Genomic DNA, 19,902 nt, shown 5'->3' on the forward strand with positions numbered 1-19,902 from the left:
TGATTCTACGTGTATTGTGATTCTACGTGTATTGTGATTCTACGTGTATTGTGATTCTCATGATTCTACGTGTATTGTGATTCTCATGATTCTACGTGTATTGTGATTCTCATGATTCTACGTGTATTGTGATTCTACGTGTATTGTGATTCTACATGAATTGTGATTCTACGTGTATTGTGATTCTACGTGTATTGTGATTCTCATGATTCTACATGTATTGTGATTCTACATGTATTGTGGTTCTACATGTATTGTGATTCTACGTGTATTGTGGTTCTACATGCATTGTGATTCTACGTGTATTGTGATTCTCATGATTCTACATGTATTGTGATTCTACGTGTATTGTGATTCTCATGATTCTACATGTATTGTGATTCTACATGTATTGTGGTTCTACATGTATTGTGATTCTACGTGTATTGTGATTCTACGTGTATTGTGATTCTACATGTATTGTGATTCTACGTGTATTGTGATTCTACATGTATTGTGATTCTACGTGTATTGTGATTCTACGTGTATTGTGATTCTACATGTATTGTGATTCTACGTGTATTGTGATTCTACATGTATTGTGATTCTACATGTATTGTGATTCTCATGATTCTACGTTTATTGTGATTCTACATGTATTGTGATTCTCATGATTCTACGTGTATTGTGATTCTACGTGTATTGTGATTCTACGTGTATTGTGAATCTCATGATTCTACATGTATTGTGATTCTACGTGTATTGTGATTCTACGTGTATTGTGATTCTACGTGTATTGTGATTCTACATGTATTGTGATTCTACGTGTATTGTGATTCTCATGATTCTACGTGTATTGTGATTCTACGTGTATTGTGATTCTCATGATTCTACGTGTATTGTGATTCTACGTGTATTGTGATTCTACGTGTATTGTGATTCTACATGTATTGTGATTCTACGTGTATTGTGATTCTCATGATTCTACATGTATTGTGATTCTACATGTATTGTGGTTCTACATGTATTGTGATTCTACGTGTATTGTGATTCTACGTGTATTGTGATTCTACGTGTATTGTGATTCTACGTGTATTGTGATTCTACGTGTATTGTGATTCTCATGATTCTACGTTTATTGTGATTCTACATGTATAGTGATTCTCATGATTCTACGTGTATTGTGATTCTACGTGTATTGTGATTCTACGTGTATTGTGATTCTCATGATTCTACATGTATTGTGATTCTACATGTATTGTGGTTCTACATGTATTGTGATTCTACGTGTATTGTGGTTCTACATGTATTGTGATTCTACGTGTATTGTGATTCTCATGATTCTACATGTATTGTGATTCTACGTGTATTGTGGTTCTACATGTATTGTGATTCTACGTGTATTGTGATTCTACGTGTATTGTGATTCTACATGTATTGTGATTCTACGTGTATTGTGATTCTACATGTATTGTGATTCTACATGTATTGTGATTCTCATGATTCTACGTTTATTGTGATTCTACGTGTATTGTGAATCTCATGATTCTACATGTATTGTGGTTCTCATGATTCTACGTGTATTGTGATTCTACGTGTATTGTGAATCTCATGATTCTACATGTATTGTGGTTCTACATGTATTGTGATTCTACATGTATTGTGATTCTACGTGTATTGTGATTCTACGTGTATTGTGATTCTACGTGTATTGTGATTCTACGTGTATTGTGATTCTACATGTATTGTGATTCTACATGTATTGTGATTCTCACGTGTATTGTGATTCTACATGTATTGTGATTCTACGTGTATTGTGATTCTACGTGTATTGTGATTCAGTGTATTGTGATTCCACGTGTATTGTGATTCTCATGATTCTACATGTATTGTGATTCTACGTGTATTGTGATTCTACGTGTATTGTGATTCTACGTGTATTGTGATTCTACGTGTATTGTGATTCTACATGTATTGTGATTCTCATGATTCTATGTTTATTGTGATTCTACATGTATAGTGATTCTCATGATTCTACGTGTATTGTGATTCTACGTGTATTGTGATTCTACGTGTATTGTGATTCTACGTGTATTGTGATTCTCATGATTCTACGTGTATTGTGATTCTCATGATTCTACGTGTATTGTGGTTCTACATGTATTGTGATTCTACGTGTATTGTGATTCTACATGTATTGTGATTCTACGTGTATTGTGATTCTACGTGTATTGTGATTCTACATGTATTGTGATTCTACATGTATTGTGATTCTACGTGTATTGTGATTCTACGTGTATTGTGATTCTACATGTATTGTGATTCTACGTGTATTGTGATTCTACATGTATTGTGATTTTATTGAAATAGCGCTACAAAAATTAGCATTATTTTTTATTTTTTACAAAATCTATTGATAGTATTGATATAATGGACCAAAATAATATTGTGATATGCACCCCCCCCCCCATCACTATTATATAGAGGTTATATTAAATATTACCTGTGTGTTAGAGGTCTGTATATCTATGGACCCCCCCATCACTATTATATAGAGGTTATATTAAATATTACCTGTGTGTTAGAGGTCTGTATATCTATGGACCCCCCCCATCACTATTATATAGAGGTTATATTAAATATTACCTGTGTGTTAGAGGTCTGTATATCTATGGACCCCCATCACTATTATATAGAGGTTATATTAAATATTACCTGTGTGTTAGAGGTCTGTATATCTATGGACCCCCCCCATCACTATTATATAGAGGTTATATTAAATATTACCTGTGTGTTAGAGGTCTGTATATCTATGGACCCCCCCCCCCATCACTATTATATAGAGGTTATATTAAACATTACCTGTGTGTTAGAGGTCTGTATATCTATGGACCCCCCCCATCACTATTATATAGAGGTTATATTAAATATTACCTGTGTGTTAGAGGTCTGTATATCTATGGACCCCCCATCACTATTATATAATATAAATAAATAAATATATGCCATTTAGCAGACGCTTTTATCCAAAGCGACTTACAGTCATGTGCATACATTCTACGTATGGGTGGTCCCGGGGATCGAACCCACTACCCTGGCGTTACAAGCGCCATGCTCTACCATATTATATAGAGGTTATATTAAATATTACCTGTGTGTTAGAGGTCTGTATATCTATGGACCCCCATCACTATTATATAGAGGTTATATTAAATATTACCTGTGTGTTAGAGGTCTGTATATCTATGGACCCCCCACCCCCCATCACTATTATATAGAGGTTATATTAAACATTACCTGTGTGTTAGAGGTCTGTATATCTATGGACCCCCCATCACTATTATATAGAGGTTATATTAAATATTACCTGTGTGTTAGAGGTCTGTATATCTATGGACCCCCCCATCACTATTATATAGAGGTTATATTAAATATTACCTGTGTGTTAGAGGTCTGTATATCTATGGACCCCCCCCCCATCACTATTATATAGAGGTTATATTAAATATTACCTGTGTGTTAGAGGTCTGTATATCTATAGACCCCCCATCACTATTATATAGAGGTTATATTAAATATTACCTGTGTGTTAGAGGTCTGTATATCTATGGACCCCCCCCCCATCACTATTATATAGAGGTTATATTAAATATTACCTGTGTGTTAGAGGTCTGTATATCTATGGACCCCCCCCCATCACTATTATATAGAGGTTATATTAAATATTACCTGTGTGTTAGAGGTCTGCATATCTATGGACCCCCACCCCCCATCACTATTATATAGAGGTTATATTAAATATTACCTGTGTGTTAGAGGTCTGTATATCTATGGACCCCCCCCCATCACTATTATATAGAGGTTATATTAAATATTACCTGTGTGTTAGAGGTCTGTATATCTATGGACCCCCATCACTATTATATAGAGGTTATATTAAATATTACCTGTGTGTTAGAGGTCTGTATATCTATGGACCCCCCCATCACTATTATATAGAGGTTATATTAAATATTACCTGTGTGTTAGAGGTCTGTATATCTATGGACCCCCCCCCCCCCATCACTATTATATAGAGGTTATATTAAATATTACCTGTGTGTTAGAGGTCTGTATATCTATGGACCCCCCCATCACTATTATATAGAGGTTATATTAAATATTACCTGTGTGTTAGAGGTCTGTATATCTATGGACCCCCCCCCCCCATCACTATTATATAGAGGTTATATTAAATATTACCTGTGTGTTAGAGGTCTGTATATCTATGGACCCCCCCCCCATCACTATTATATAGAGGTTATATTAAATATTACCTGTGTGTTAGAGGTCTGTATATCTATGGACCCCCCCATCACTATTATATAGAGGTTATATTAAATATTACCTGTGTGTTAGAGGTCTGTATATCTATGGACCCCCCCCCATCACTATTATATAGAGGTTATATTAAATATTACCTGTGTGTTAGAGGTCTGTATATCTATGGACCCCCCCCCCCCATCACTATTATATAGAGGTTATATTAAATATTACCTGTGTGTTAGAGGTCTGTATATCTATGGACCCCCCCCCCCATCACTATTATATAGAGGTTATATTAAATATTACCTGTGTGTTAGAGGTCTGTATATCTATGGACCCCCATCACTATTATATAGAGGTTATATTAAATATTACCTGTGTGTTAGAGGTCTGTATATCTATGGACCCCCCATCAGTATTATATAGAGGTTATATTAAATATTACCTGTGTGTTAGAGGTCTGTATATCTATGGACCCCCCCATCACTATTATATAGAGGTTATATTAAATATTACCTGTGTGTTAGAGGTCTGTATATCTATGGACCCCCCCCCATCACTATTATATAGAGGTTATATTAAATATTACCTGTGTGTTAGAGGTCTGTATATCTATGGAGGTCTGTATATCTATGGACCCCCCCATCACTATTATATAGAGGTTATATTAAATATTACCTGTGTGTTAGAGGTCTGTATATCTATGGACCCCCCCCCCCATCACTATTATATAGAGGTTATATTAAATATTACCTGTGTGTTAGAGGTCTGTATATCTATGGACCCCCCATCACTATTATATAGAGGTTATATTAAATATTACCTGTGTGTTAGAGGTCTGTATATCTATGGACCCCCCCCCATCACTATTATATAGAGGTTATATTAAATATTACCTGTGTGTTAGAGGTCTGTATATCTATGGACCCCCCCCCATCACTATTATATAGAGGTTATATTAAATATTACCTGTGTGTTAGAGGTCTGTATATCTATGGACCCCCCCCCCCCATCACTATTATATAGAGGTTATATTAAATATTACCTGTGTGTTAGAGGTCTGTATATCTATGGACCCCCCCATCACTATTATATAGAGGTTATATTAAATATTACCTGTGTGTTAGAGGTCTGTATATCTATGGACCCCCCCCCCCCCCATCACTATTATATAGAGGTTATATTAAATATTACCTGTGTGTTAGAGGTCTGTATATCTATGGACACCCCCCATCACTATTATATAGAGGTTATATTAAATATTACCTGTGTGTTAGAGGTCTGTCTATCTATGGACCCCCCCCCCATCACTATTATATAGAGGTTATATTAAATATTACCTGTGTGTTAGAGGTCTGTATATCTATGGACCCCCCCCCCCATCACTATTATATAGAGGTTATATTAAATATTACCTGTGTGTTAGAGGTCTGTATATCTATGGACCCCCCACCCCCCATCACTATTATATAGAGGTTATATTAAATATTACCTGTGTGTTAGAGGTCTGTATATCTATAGACCCCCCATCACTATTATATAGAGGTTATATTAAATATTACCTGTGTGTTAGAGGTCTGTATATCTATGGACCCCCCCATCACTATTATATAGAGGTTATATTAAATATTACCTGTGTGTTAGAGGTCTGTATATCTATGGACCCCCCCCCCCATCACTATTATATAGAGGTTATATTAAATATTACCTGTGTGTTAGAGGTCTGTATATCTATGGACCCCCATCACTATTATATAGAGGTTATATTAAATATTACCTGTGTGTTAGAGGTCTGTATATCTATGGACCCCCCCATCACTATTATATAGAGGTTATATTAAATATTACCTGTGTGTTAGAGGTCTGTATATCTATGGACCCCCCATCACTATTATATAGAGGTTATATTAAATATTACCTGTGTGTTAGAGGTCTGCATATCTATGGACCCCCACCCCCCCATCACTATTATATAGAGGTTATATTAAACATTACCTGTGTGTTAGAGGTCTGTATATCTATGGACCCCCCCCCCATCACTATTATATAGAGGTTATATTAAATATTACCTGTGTGTTAGAGGTCTGTATATCTATGGACCCCCCCCCCATCACTATTATATAGAGGTTATATTAAATATTACCTGTGTGTTAGAGGTCTGTATATCTATGGACCCCCCCCCCCATCACTATTATATAGAGGTTATATTAAATATTACCTGTGTGTTAGAGGTCTGTATATCTATGGACCCCCCATCACTATTATATAGAGGTTATATTAAATATTACCTGTGTGTTAGAGGTCTGTATATCTATGGACCCCCCCCCCCATCACTATTATATAGAGGTTATATTAAATATTACCTGTGTGTTAGAGGTCTGTATATCTATGGACCCCCCCCCCATCACTATTATATAGAGGTTATATTAAATATTACCTGTGTGTTAGAGGTCTGTATATCTATGGACCCCCCCATCACTATTATATAGAGGTTATATTAAATATTACCTGTGTGTTAGAGGTCTGTATATCTATGGACCCCCCCCCCATCACTATTATATAGAGGTTATATTAAATATTACCTGTGTGTTAGAGGTCTGTATATCTATGGACCCCCCCCCCAATCACTATTATATAGAGGTTATATTAAATATTACCTGTGTGTTAGAGGTCTGTATATCTATGGACCCCCCCCCCCATCACTATTATATAGAGGTTATATTAAATATTACCTGTGTGTTAGAGGTCTGTATATCTATGGACCCCCCCCCATCACTATTATATAGAGGTTATATTAAATATTACCTGTGTGTTAGAGGTCTGTATATCTATGGACCCCCCATCACTATTATATAGAGGTTATATTAAATATTACCTGTGTGTTAGAGGTCTGTATATCTATGGACCCCCCCATCAGTATTATATAGAGGTTATATTAAATATTACCTGTGTGTTAGAGGTCTGTATATCTATGGACCCCCCCATCACTATTATATAGAGGTTATATTAAATATTACCTGTGTGTTAGAGGTCTGTATATCTATGGACCCCCCCCCCCATCACTATTATATAGAGGTTATATTAAATATTACCTGTGTGTTAGAGGTCTGTATATCTATGGACCCCCCATCACTATTATATAGAGGTTATATTAAATATTACCTGTGTGTTAGAGGTCTGTATATCTATGGACCCCCCCCCCATCACTATTATATAGAGGTTATATTAAATATTACCTGTGTGTTAGAGGTCTGTATATCTATGGACCCCCCATCACTATTATATAGAGGTTATATTAAATATTACCTGTGTGTTCGAGGTCTGTATATCTATGGACCCCCCCCCCCATCACTATTATATAGAGGTTATATTAAATATTACCTGTGTGTTAGAGGTCTGTATATCTATGGACCCCCCCATCACTATTATATAGAGGTTATATTAAATATTACCTGTGTGTTAGAGGTCTGTATATCTATGGACCCCCCCCCCCATCACTATTATATAGAGGTTATATTAAATATTACCTGTGTGTTAGAGGTCTGTATATCTATAGACCCCCCCATCACTATTATATAGAGGTTATATTAAATATTACCTGTGTGTTAGAGGTCTGTCTATCTATGGACCCCCCCCCCCATCACTATTATATAGAGGTTATATTAAATATTACCTGTGTGTTAGAGGTCTGTATATCTATAGACACCCCCCATCACTATTATATAGAGGTTATATTAAATATTACCTGTGTGTTAGAGGTCTGTCTATCTATGGACCCCCCCCCCATCACTATTATATAGAGGTTATATTAAATATTACCTGTGTGTTAGAGGTCTGTCTATCTATGGACCCCCCCCCCATCACTATTATATAGAGGTTATATTAAATATTACCTGTGTGTTAGAGGTCTGTATATCTATGGACCCCACCCCCCCCATCACTATTATATAGAGGTTATATTAAATATTACCTGTGTGTTAGAGGTCTGTATATCTATGGACCCCCCATCACTATTATATAGAGGTTATATTAAATATTACCTGTGTGTTAGAGGTCTGTATATCTATGGACCCCCCCCCCATCACTATTATATAGAGGTTATATTAAATATTACCTGTGTGTTAGAGGTCTGTATATCTATGGACCCCCCCCCCCCATCACTATTATATAGAGGTTATATTAAATATTACCTGTGTGTTAGAGGTCTGTATATCTATAGACACCCCCCATCACTATTATATAGAGGTTATATTAAATATTACCTGTGTGTTAGAGGTCTGTATATCTATGGACCCCCCCCCCCCATCACTATTATATAGAGGTTATATTAAATATTACCTGTGTGTTAGAGGTCTGCATATCTATGGACCCCCATCACTATTATATAGAGGTTATATTAAATATTACCTGTGTGTTAGAGGTCTGTATATCTATGGACCCCCCCCATCACTATTATATAGAGGTTATATTAAATATTACCTGTGTGTTAGAGGTCTGTATATCTATGGACCCCCCCCCCCCCCATCACTATTATATAGAGGTTATATTAAATATTACCTGTGTGTTAGAGGTCTGTATATCTATGGACCCCCCCATCACTATTATATAGAGGTTATATTAAATATTACCTGTGTGTTAGAGGTCTGTATATCTATGGACCCCCATCACTATTATATAGAGGTTATATTAAATATTACCTGTGTGTTAGAGGTCTGTATATCTATGGACCCCCCATCACTATTATATAGAGGTTATATTAAATATTACCTGTGTGTTAGAGGTCTGTATATCTATGGACCCCCATCACTATTATATAGAGGTCTGTATATCTATGGACCCCCCCCCCCCATCACTATTATATAGAGGTTATATTAAATATTACCTGTGTGTTAGAGGTCTGTATATCTATGGACCCCCCCCCATCACTATTATATAGAGGTTATATTAAATATTACCTGTGTGTTAGAGGTCTGTATATCTATGGACCCCCCCATCACTATTATATAGAGGTCTGTATATCTATGCACCCCCCCATCACTATTATATAGAGGTTATATTAAATATTACCTGTGTGTTAGAGGTCTGTATATCTATGGACCCCCCATCACTATTATATAGAGGTTATATTAAATATTACCTGTGTGTTAGAGGTCTGTATATCTATGGACCCCCCCATCACTATTATATAGAGGTTATATTAAATATTACCTGTGTGTTAGAGGTCTGTATATCTATGGACCCCCCCCCATCACTATTATATAGAGGTTATATTAAATATTACCTGTGTTGTTAGAGGTCTGTATATCTATGGACCCCCCCCCCCATCACTATTATATAGAGGTTATATTAAATATTACCTGTGTGTTAGAGGTCTGTATATCTATGGACCCCCCCATCACTATTATATAGAGGTTATATTAAATATTACCTGTGTGTTAGAGGTCTGTATATCTATGGACCCCCCATCACTGTTATATAGAGGTTATATTAAATATTACCTGTGTGTTAGAGGTCTGTATATCTATGGACCCCCCATCACTGTTATATAGAGGTTATATTAAATATTACCTGTGTGTTAGAGGTCTGTATATCTATGGACCCCCCCATCACTGTTATATAGAGGTTATATTAAACATTACCTGTGTGTTAGAGGTCTGTATATCTATGGACCCCCCCCATCACTATTATATAGAGGTTATATTAAATATACCTGTGTGTTAGAGGTCTGTATATCTATGGACCCCCCATCACTATTATATAGAGGTTATATTAAATATTACCTGTGTGTTAGAGGTCTGTATATCTATGGACCCCCCCCCCCATCACTATTATATAGAGGTTATATTAAATATTACCTGTGTGTTAGAGGTCTGTATATCTATGGACCCCCCATCACTATTATATAGAGGTTATATTAAATATTACCTGTGTGTTAGAGGTCTGTATATCTATGGACCCCCCCCCCCCCATCACTATTATATATATATATATATATATATATATATATATATATATATATATATATTAAATATTACCCGTGGGTCTCCAGGCTTTATGAGAGAGCTGGGCCGTGTCAGCTCCACCAGCAGCTCCGCTACGTTGGTGACGTCCACCTCGGCCAATGGAGACGTAGCCGGGGCATTCAGCAGGGTCTGGAGGGTGGGCAGGAAGCACTCCTCTACACACTCCTGGTGGGCCCTGAACACACACAGTCAGTAAACACACTCCTGGTGGGCCCTGAACACACACAGTCAGTAAACACACTCCTGGTGGGCCCTGAACACACACAGTCAGTAAACACACTCCTGGTGGGCCCTGAACACACACAGTCAGTAAACACACTGCTGGTGGGCCCTGAACACACACAGTGAGTAAACACACTCCTGGTGGGCCCTGAACACACACAGTCAGTAAACACACTCCTGGTGGGCCCTGAACACACACAGTCAGTAAACACACTCCTGGTGGGCCCTGAACACACACAGTCAGTAAACACACAGTCAGTAAACACACTCCTGGTGGGCCCTGAACACACACAGTCAGTAAACACACTCCTGGTGGGCCCTGAACACACAGTCAGTAAACACACTCCTGGTAGGCCCTGAACACACAGTCAGTAAACACACTCCTGGTGGGCCCTGAACACACACAGTTAGTAAACACACAGTCAGTGAAACACACAGTCAGTAAACACACTCCTGGTGGGCCCTGAACACACAGTCAGTAAACACACTCCTGGTGGGCCCTGAACACACAGTCAGTAAACACACTCCTGGTGGGCCCTGAACACACACAGTCAGTAAACACACTCCTGGTGGGCCCTGAACACACACAGTCAGTAAACACACTCCTGGTGGGCCCTGAACACACACATTCAGTAAACACACAGTCAGTAAACACACTCCTGGTGGGCCCTGAACACACACAGTCAGTAAACACACTCCTGGTGGGCCCTGAACACACACAGTCAGTAAACACACTCCTGGTGGGCCCTGAACACACACAGTCAGTAAACACACTCCTGGTGGGCCCTGAACACACACAGTCAGTAAACACACTCCTGGTGGGCCCTGAACACACACAGTCAGTAAACACACTCCTGGTGGGCCCTGAACACACACAGTCAGTAAACACACTCCTGGTGGGCCCTGAACACACACAGTCAGTAAACACACTCCTGGTGGGCCCTGAACACACACAGTCACAGTCAGTAAACACACAGTCAGTAAACACCCTCCTGCTGGGCCCTGAACACACAGTCAGTAAACACGTAAATATGGAATCATGTAGTAACCAAAACAGTGTTAAACAAATCAAAATATATTTGAGATTCTTCAAAGTAGCCACCCTTTGCCTTGATGACAGCTTTGCACACTCTTGGCATTCTCTCAACCAGCTTCATGAGGTAGTCATCTGGAATGCATTTCAATTAACAGCTGTGCCTTGTTAAAAGTTCATTTGTGGAATTTCTTTCCTTCTTAATGCTTTTGAGCCAATCAGTTGTGTTGTGACAAGGTAGGGGTGGTATACAGAAGATAACCCTATTTGGTAAAATACCAAGTCCATATTATGGCAAGAACAGCTCAAATAAGCAAAGAGAAACGACAGTCCATCATTACTTTAAGACATGAAGGTCAGTCAAACATGAAGTTCAGTCGCAACAACCATCAAGCACTGTGGTGAAACTGTCTCTCATGAGGACCGCCACAGGAAAGGAAGACCCAGAGTTACCTCTGCTGCAGAGGATGAGTTCATTAGTGTTACCAGCCTCAGATTGCAGCCCAAATAAATGCTTCTGGTGGAAATCTGTCCTTTGGTCTGATGAGTCCAAATCTGCGATGTTTGTGAGACACAGAGTAGGTGAACGGATGACCTCAGCATGTGTGGTTCCCACCGCGAAGCATGGAGGAGGAGGTGTGATGATGTGGGGGTGCTTTGCCTGTGACACTGTCAATTATATATTTAGAATTCAAGGCAGACTTCTGGTTTGCGCTTAATGGGACTATCCTCTGTTTTTCAACAGGACAATGACCCAACACACCTCCAGGCTGTGTAAGGGCCATTTGACCAAGAAGGAGAGTGATGGAGTGCTGCATCAGATGACCTGGCCTCCACAATCACCCAATTGAGATGTTTTGGGATGAGTTGGACCGCAGAGTGAAGGAAAAACAGCCAACAAGTGCTCAGCATATGTGGGAACTCCTTCAAGAAGGTTGGAAAAGCATTCCAGGTGAAGCTGGTTGAGAGAATGCCAAGCGGGTGCAAAGGTCTCATCAAGGCAAAGGGTGGCTACTTTGAAGAATCTAAAATATATTTTAATTTGTTAAACACTTGTTTGGTTACTACATGATTCCATATGTGTTATTTCATAGTTTTGATGTCTTCACTGTTATTCTACAATGTAGAAAATAGTAAAATAATAATAATTAAACTCTGGAATGAGGAACCCTGGAACGTTTGACTGGTGCTGTATATACAGAGTATCTAGGGGTCAGAGTATCTAGGGGTCAGAGTATCTAGGGGTCAGAGTATCTAGGGGTCAGAGTATCTAGGGGTCAGAGTATCTAGGGGTCAGAGTATCTAGGGGTCAGAGTATCTAGGGGTCAGAGTATCTAGGGGTCAGAGTATCTAGGGGTCAGAGTATCTAGGGGTCAGAGTATCTAGGGGTCAGAGTATCTCCCCAGGGTATCTAGGGGTCAGAGTATCTAGGGGTCAGAGTATCTAGGGGTCAGAGTATCTAGGGGTCAGAGTATCTAGGGGTCAGAGTATCTAGGGGTCAGAGTATCTCCCCAGAGTATCTAGGGGTCAGAGTAGCTCCCCAGAGTATCTAGGGGTCAGAGTATCTAGGGGTCAGAGTATCTAGGGGTCAGAGTATCTAGGGGTCAGAGTATCTAGGGGTCAGAGTATCTAGGGGTCAGGGTATCTAGGGGTCAGAGTATCTAGGGGTCAGAGTATCTCCCCAGGGTATCTAGGGGTCAGAGTATCTAGGGGTCAGAGTATCTAGGGGTCAGAGTATCTAGGGGTCAGAGTATCTAGGGGTCAGAGTATCTAGGGGTCAGAGTATCTCCCCAGAGTATCTAGGGGTCAGAGTATCTAGGGGTCAGAGTATATCCCCAGAGTATCTAGGGGTCAGAGTATCTAGGGGTCAGAGTATATCCCCAGAGTATCTAGGGGTCAGAGTATATCCCCAGAGTATCTAGGGGTCAGAGTATATCCCCAGAGTATCTAGGGGTCAGAGTATATCCCAGAGTATCTAGGGGTCAGAGTATATCCCCAGAGTATCTAGGGGTCAGAGTATCTAGGGGTCAGAGTATATCCCCAGAGTATCTAGGGGTCAGAGTATATCCCAGAGTATCTAGGGGTCAGAGTATATCCCCAGAGTATCTAAGGGTCAGAGTATATCCCCAGAGTATCTAGAGGTCAGAGTATCTAGGGGTCAGAGTATCTAGGGGTCAGAGTATCTAGGGGTCAGAGTATCTAGGGGTCAGAGTATCTAGGGGTCAGAGTATCTAGGGGTCAGAGTATATCCCCAGTGTATCTAGGGGTCAGAGTATATCCCCAGGGTATCTAGGGGTCAGAGTATCTAGGGGTCAGAGTATATCCCCAGTGTATCTAGGGGTCAGAGTATATCCCCAGAGTATCTAGGGGTCAGAGTATATCCCCAGGGTATCTAGGGGTCAGAGTATATCCCCAGAGTATCTAGGGGTCAGAGTATATCCCCAGTGTATCTAGGGGTCAGAGTATCTAGGGGTCAGAGTATATCCCCAGTGTATCTAGGGGTCAGAGTATATCCCCAGTGTATCTAGGGGTCAGAGTATATCCCCAGTGTATCTAGGGGTCAGAGTATATCCCCAGTGTATCTAGGGGTCAGAGTATCTAGGGGTCAGAGTATCTAGGGGTCAGAGTATATCCCCAGAGTATCTAGGGGTCAGAGTATATCCCCAGAGTATCTAGGGGTCAGAGTATATCCCCAGAGTATCTAGGGGTCAGAGTATATCCCCAGAGTATCTAGGGGTCAGAGTATCTAGGGGTCAGAGTATATCCCCAGAGTATCTAGGGGTCAGAGTATATCCCCAGAGTATCTAGGGGTCAGAGTATATCCCCAGAGTATCTAGGGGTCAGAGTATATCCCCAGAGTATCTAGGGGTCAGAGTATCTAGGGGTCAGAGTATCTCCCCAGAGTATCTAGGGGTCAGAGTATCTAGGGGTCAGAGTATATCCCCAGAGTATCTAGGGGTCAGAGTATATCCCCAGAGTATCTAGGGGTCAGAGTATATCCCCAGAGTATCTAGGGGTCAGAGTATATCCCCAGAGTATCTAGGGGTCAGAGTATATCCCCAGAGTATCTAGGGGTCAGAGTATATCCCCAGAGTATCTAGGGGTCAGAGTATATCCCCAGAGTATCTAGGGGTCAGAGTATATCCCCAGAGTATCTAGGGGTCAGAGTATATCCCCAGAGTATCTAGGGGTCAGAGTATATCCCCAGAGTATCTAGGGGTCAGAGTATATCCCCAGAGTATCTAATGGACAGAGTATCTAGGGGTCAGAGTATATCCCCAGAGTATCTAGGGGTCAGAGTACCTAGGGGTCAGAGTATATCCCCAGTGTATCTAGGGGTCAGAGTATATCCCCAGAGTATCTAGGGGTCAGAGTATATCCCCAGAGTATCTAGGGGTCAGAGTATCTCCCCAGAGTATCTAGGGGTCAGAGTATCTCCCCAGAGTATCTAGGGGTCAGAGTACACCCCCAGAGTATCTAGGGGTCAGAGTATATCCCCAGAGTATCTAGGGGTCAGAGTATCTAGGGGTCAGAGTATCTAGGGGTCAGAGTATCTAGGGGTCAGGGTATCTAGGGGTCAGGGTATCTAGGGGTCAGAGTATCTAGGGGTCAGAGTATCTAGGGGTCAGGGTATCTAAGGGTCAGAGTATCTAGGGGTCAGAGTATCTAGGGGTCAGAGTATATCCCCAGGGTATCTAGGGGTCAGAGTATATCCCCAGGGTATCTAGAGGTCAGAGTATATCCCCAGGGTATCTAGGGGTCAGAGTACCTAGGGGTCAGAGTATATCCCCAGTGTATCTAGGGGTCAGAGTATATCCCCAGAGTATCTAGGGGTCAGAGTAAATCCCCAGAGTATCTAGGGGTCAGAGTATATCCCCAGAGTATCTAGGGGTCAGAGTATCTCCCCAGAGTATCTAGGGGTCAGAGTATATCTAGGGGTCAGAGTATATCCCCAGAGTATCTAGGGGTCAGAGTATCTAGGGGTCAGAGTATCTAGGGGTCAGAGTATCTAGGGGTCAGAGTATCTAGGGGTCAGAGTATCTAGGGGTCAGAGTATATCCCCAGGGTATCTAGGGGTCAGAGTATATCCCCAGGGTATCTAGGGGTCAGAGTATATCCCCAGGGTATCTAGGGGTCAGAGTATATCCCCAGAGTATCTAGGGGCCAGAGTATATCCCCAGAGTATCTAAGGGTCAGAGTATCTAGGGGTCAGAGTATCTAGGGGTCAGAGTATCTAGGGGTCAGAGTATCTAGGGGTCAGAGTATCTAGGGGTCAGAGTATCTAGGGGTCAGAGTATCTAGGGGTCAGAGTATCTAGGGGTCAGAGTATATCCCCAGGGTATCTAGGGGTCAGAGTATATCCCCAGGGTATCTAGGGGTCAGAGTATCTCCCCAGGGTATCTAGGGGTCAGAGTATATCCCCAGAGTATCTAGAGGTCAGAGTCCCTAGGGGTCAGAGTATATCCCCAGAGTATCTAGGGGTCAGAGTATCTAGGGGTCAGAGTATCTCCCCAGAGTATCTAGGGGTCAGAGTATATCCCCAGAGTATCTAAGGGTCAGAGTATACCCCCAGAGTATCTAAGGGTCAGAGTATATCCCCAGAGTATCTAGGGGTCAGAGTATCTAGGGGTCAGAGTATCTAGGGGTCAGAGTATCTAGGGGTCAGAGTATCTAGGGGTCAGAGTATATCCCCAGAGTATCTAGGGGTCAGAGTATCTAGGGGTCAGAGTATATCCCCAGAGTATCTAGGGGTCAGAGTATATCCCCAGAGTATCTAGGGGTCAGAGTATCTAGGGGTCAGAGTATATCCCCAGAGTATCTAGGGGTCAGAGTATCTAGGGGTCAGAGTATATCCCCAGAGTATCTAGGGGTCAGAGTATATCTAGGGGTCAGAGTATATCTAGGGGTCAGAGTATATCTAGGGGTCAGAGTATATCTAGGGGGCAGAGTATATCTAGGGGGCAGAGTATATCCCCAGAGTATCTAGGGGTCAGAGTATATCTAGGGGTCAGGGTATCTAGGGGTCAGAGTATATCTAGGGGTCAGGGTATCTAGGGGTGTGTCGTACCTGCTCTCCCGGGCGTACAGCTGGAAGAACACTCCGAGGCAGTGGCGTAGTCTGGTGTCGTCCTCAGTGACGGGGTTGTACCATAGCAACACCAATCGGGAGAGGAGCTTGGCACTGGAGATCCGGCCGGAATACATCAGTTTGGCCAGACCCTCCGCTGTCTCGGTACGCAGCTCAGATACCTGCACACACACCGAATCATAAACACACACACACAGAATCATAAACACACACACACAGAATCATAAACACACACACACAGAATCATAAACACACACACACAGAATCATAAACACACACAGAATCACACACACACACACACACACACAGAATCATAAACACACACACACACACACACAGAATCATAAACACACACACACACACACAGAATCATAAACACACACACAACAAATCATAAACACACACACACCGAATCATAAACACACACACAACAAATCATAAACACACACACACCGAATCACAAACGCACACACACCGAATCACAAACACACACACACACACCGAATCACACACACACACACCGAATCACACACACACACACACCGAATCACACACACACACACCGAATCACAAACACACACACACACACACACACCGAATCACACACACACACACACCGAATCACACACACACACACCGAATCACACACACACACACCGAATCACACACACACACACCGAATCACACACACACACACACCGAATCACTCACACACACACCGAATCACACACACACACCGAATCACACACACACACACACACCGAATCACACACACACACACACACACACACACAGAATCACACACACACACACAGAATCACACACACACACACACACACCGAATCACACACACACACACACACCGAATCACACACACACACACCGAATCACACACACACACACACCGAATCACACACACACACCGAATCACACACACACACCGAATCACACACACACACACACACACACACACACACCGAATCACACACACACACACACACACACACACCGAATCACACACACACACACACACACCGAATCACACACACACACACACCGAATCACACACACACACACACCGAATCACACACACACACACACCGAATCACACACACACACACCGAATCACACACACACACACCGAATCTCACACACACACACACCGAATCACACACACACACACAACAAATCACAAACACACACACACCGAATCACTCACACACACACACCGAATCACTCACACACACACACCGAATCACTCACACACACACACCGAATCACACACACACACACACACACCGAATCACACACACACACACACCGAATCACACACACCACACACACCGAATCACAAACACACACACACACCGAATCACACACACACACACACCGAATCACACACACACACACACACACCGAATCACACACACACACACACCGAATCACACACACACACACCGAATCACACACACCGAATCACACACACACACACCGAATCACACACACACACACACACACACACCGAATCACACACACACACACACACACACACACACACCGAATCACACACACACACACACACACCGAATCACACACACACACACACACACCGAATCACACACACACACACACACACACCGAATCACACACACACACACCGAATCACACACACACACACCGAATCACACACACACACACCGAATCACACACACACACACACCGAATCACACACACCGAATCACAAACACACACACACCGAATCACAAACACACACACACCGAATCACTCACACACACACACCGAATCACTCACACACACACACCGAATCACACACACACACACCGAATCACACACACACACACCGAATCACACACACCACACACACCGAATCACACACACCACACACACCGAATCACAAACACACACACACACCGAATCACACACACACACACACACACACACCGAATCACACACACATACACACCGAATCACACACACACACACCGAATCACACACACACACACCGAATCACGCACACACACACCGAATCACACACACACACACACACCGAATCACACACACACACACACCGAATCACACACACACACACACCGAATCACACACACATCGAATCACACACACACCGAATCACACACACACCGAATCACACACTCACACACACCGAATCACACACACCGAATCACACACACACACACACCGAATCACACACACACACACACCGAATCACACACACACACACACCGAATCACACACACACACACCGAATCACACACACACACACCGAATCACACACACCGAATCACACACACACACACCGAATCACACACACCGAATCACACACACACACACAACAAATCACACACACACACACAACAAATCACAAACACACACACACCGAATCACAAACACACACACACCGAATCACAAACACACACACACCGAATCACACACACACAAACACACCGAATCACACACACACACCGAATCACACACACACACCGAATCACACACACACACACACACCGAATCACACACACACACCGAATCACACACACACACCGAATCACACACACACACACACACACACACACACACACACACACACACACACACACACACACACACACACACACCAAATCACACACACACACCGAATCACACACACACACACACACCGAATCACACACACACCGAATCACACACACACAAACCGAATCACACACACACACACACACCGAATCACACACACACCCGAATCACTCACACACACACACACCGAATCACACACACACACACACACACCGAATCACACACACACACACACACCGAATCACACACACACACACCGAATCACACACACACACACCGAATCATAAACACACACACAACAAATCACAAACACACCGAATCATAAACACACACACACCGAATCACACACACACACACACCGAATCACTCACTCATACACACACCGAATCTCACACACACACACACACACACACACACACACACACACACACACACACACACACACACACACACACACACACACACACACACACACACACACACACACACACACACAGAATCACACACACAGTCTGGTGTCGTCCTCAGTGACGGGGTTGTACCATAGCAACACCAATCGGGAGAGGAGCTTGGCACTGGAGATCCGGCCGGAATACATCAGTTTGGCCAGACCCTCCGCTGTCTCGGTACGCAGCTCAGAT

General features: G+C 42.1%; 1 pseudogene; it reads right to left on the reverse strand.

The window, feature by feature from the left end:
- Positions 1 to 19,902, reverse strand: part of LOC124018069 — a 118,053-nt pseudogene that overhangs the window by 7,381 nt on the left and 90,770 nt on the right.

This window comes from Oncorhynchus gorbuscha, unplaced genomic scaffold (assembly GCF_021184085.1).
Source record: "Oncorhynchus gorbuscha isolate QuinsamMale2020 ecotype Even-year unplaced genomic scaffold, OgorEven_v1.0 Un_scaffold_387, whole genome shotgun sequence".
In the NCBI taxonomy this organism is placed as follows: domain Eukaryota; kingdom Metazoa; phylum Chordata; class Actinopteri; order Salmoniformes; family Salmonidae; genus Oncorhynchus; species Oncorhynchus gorbuscha.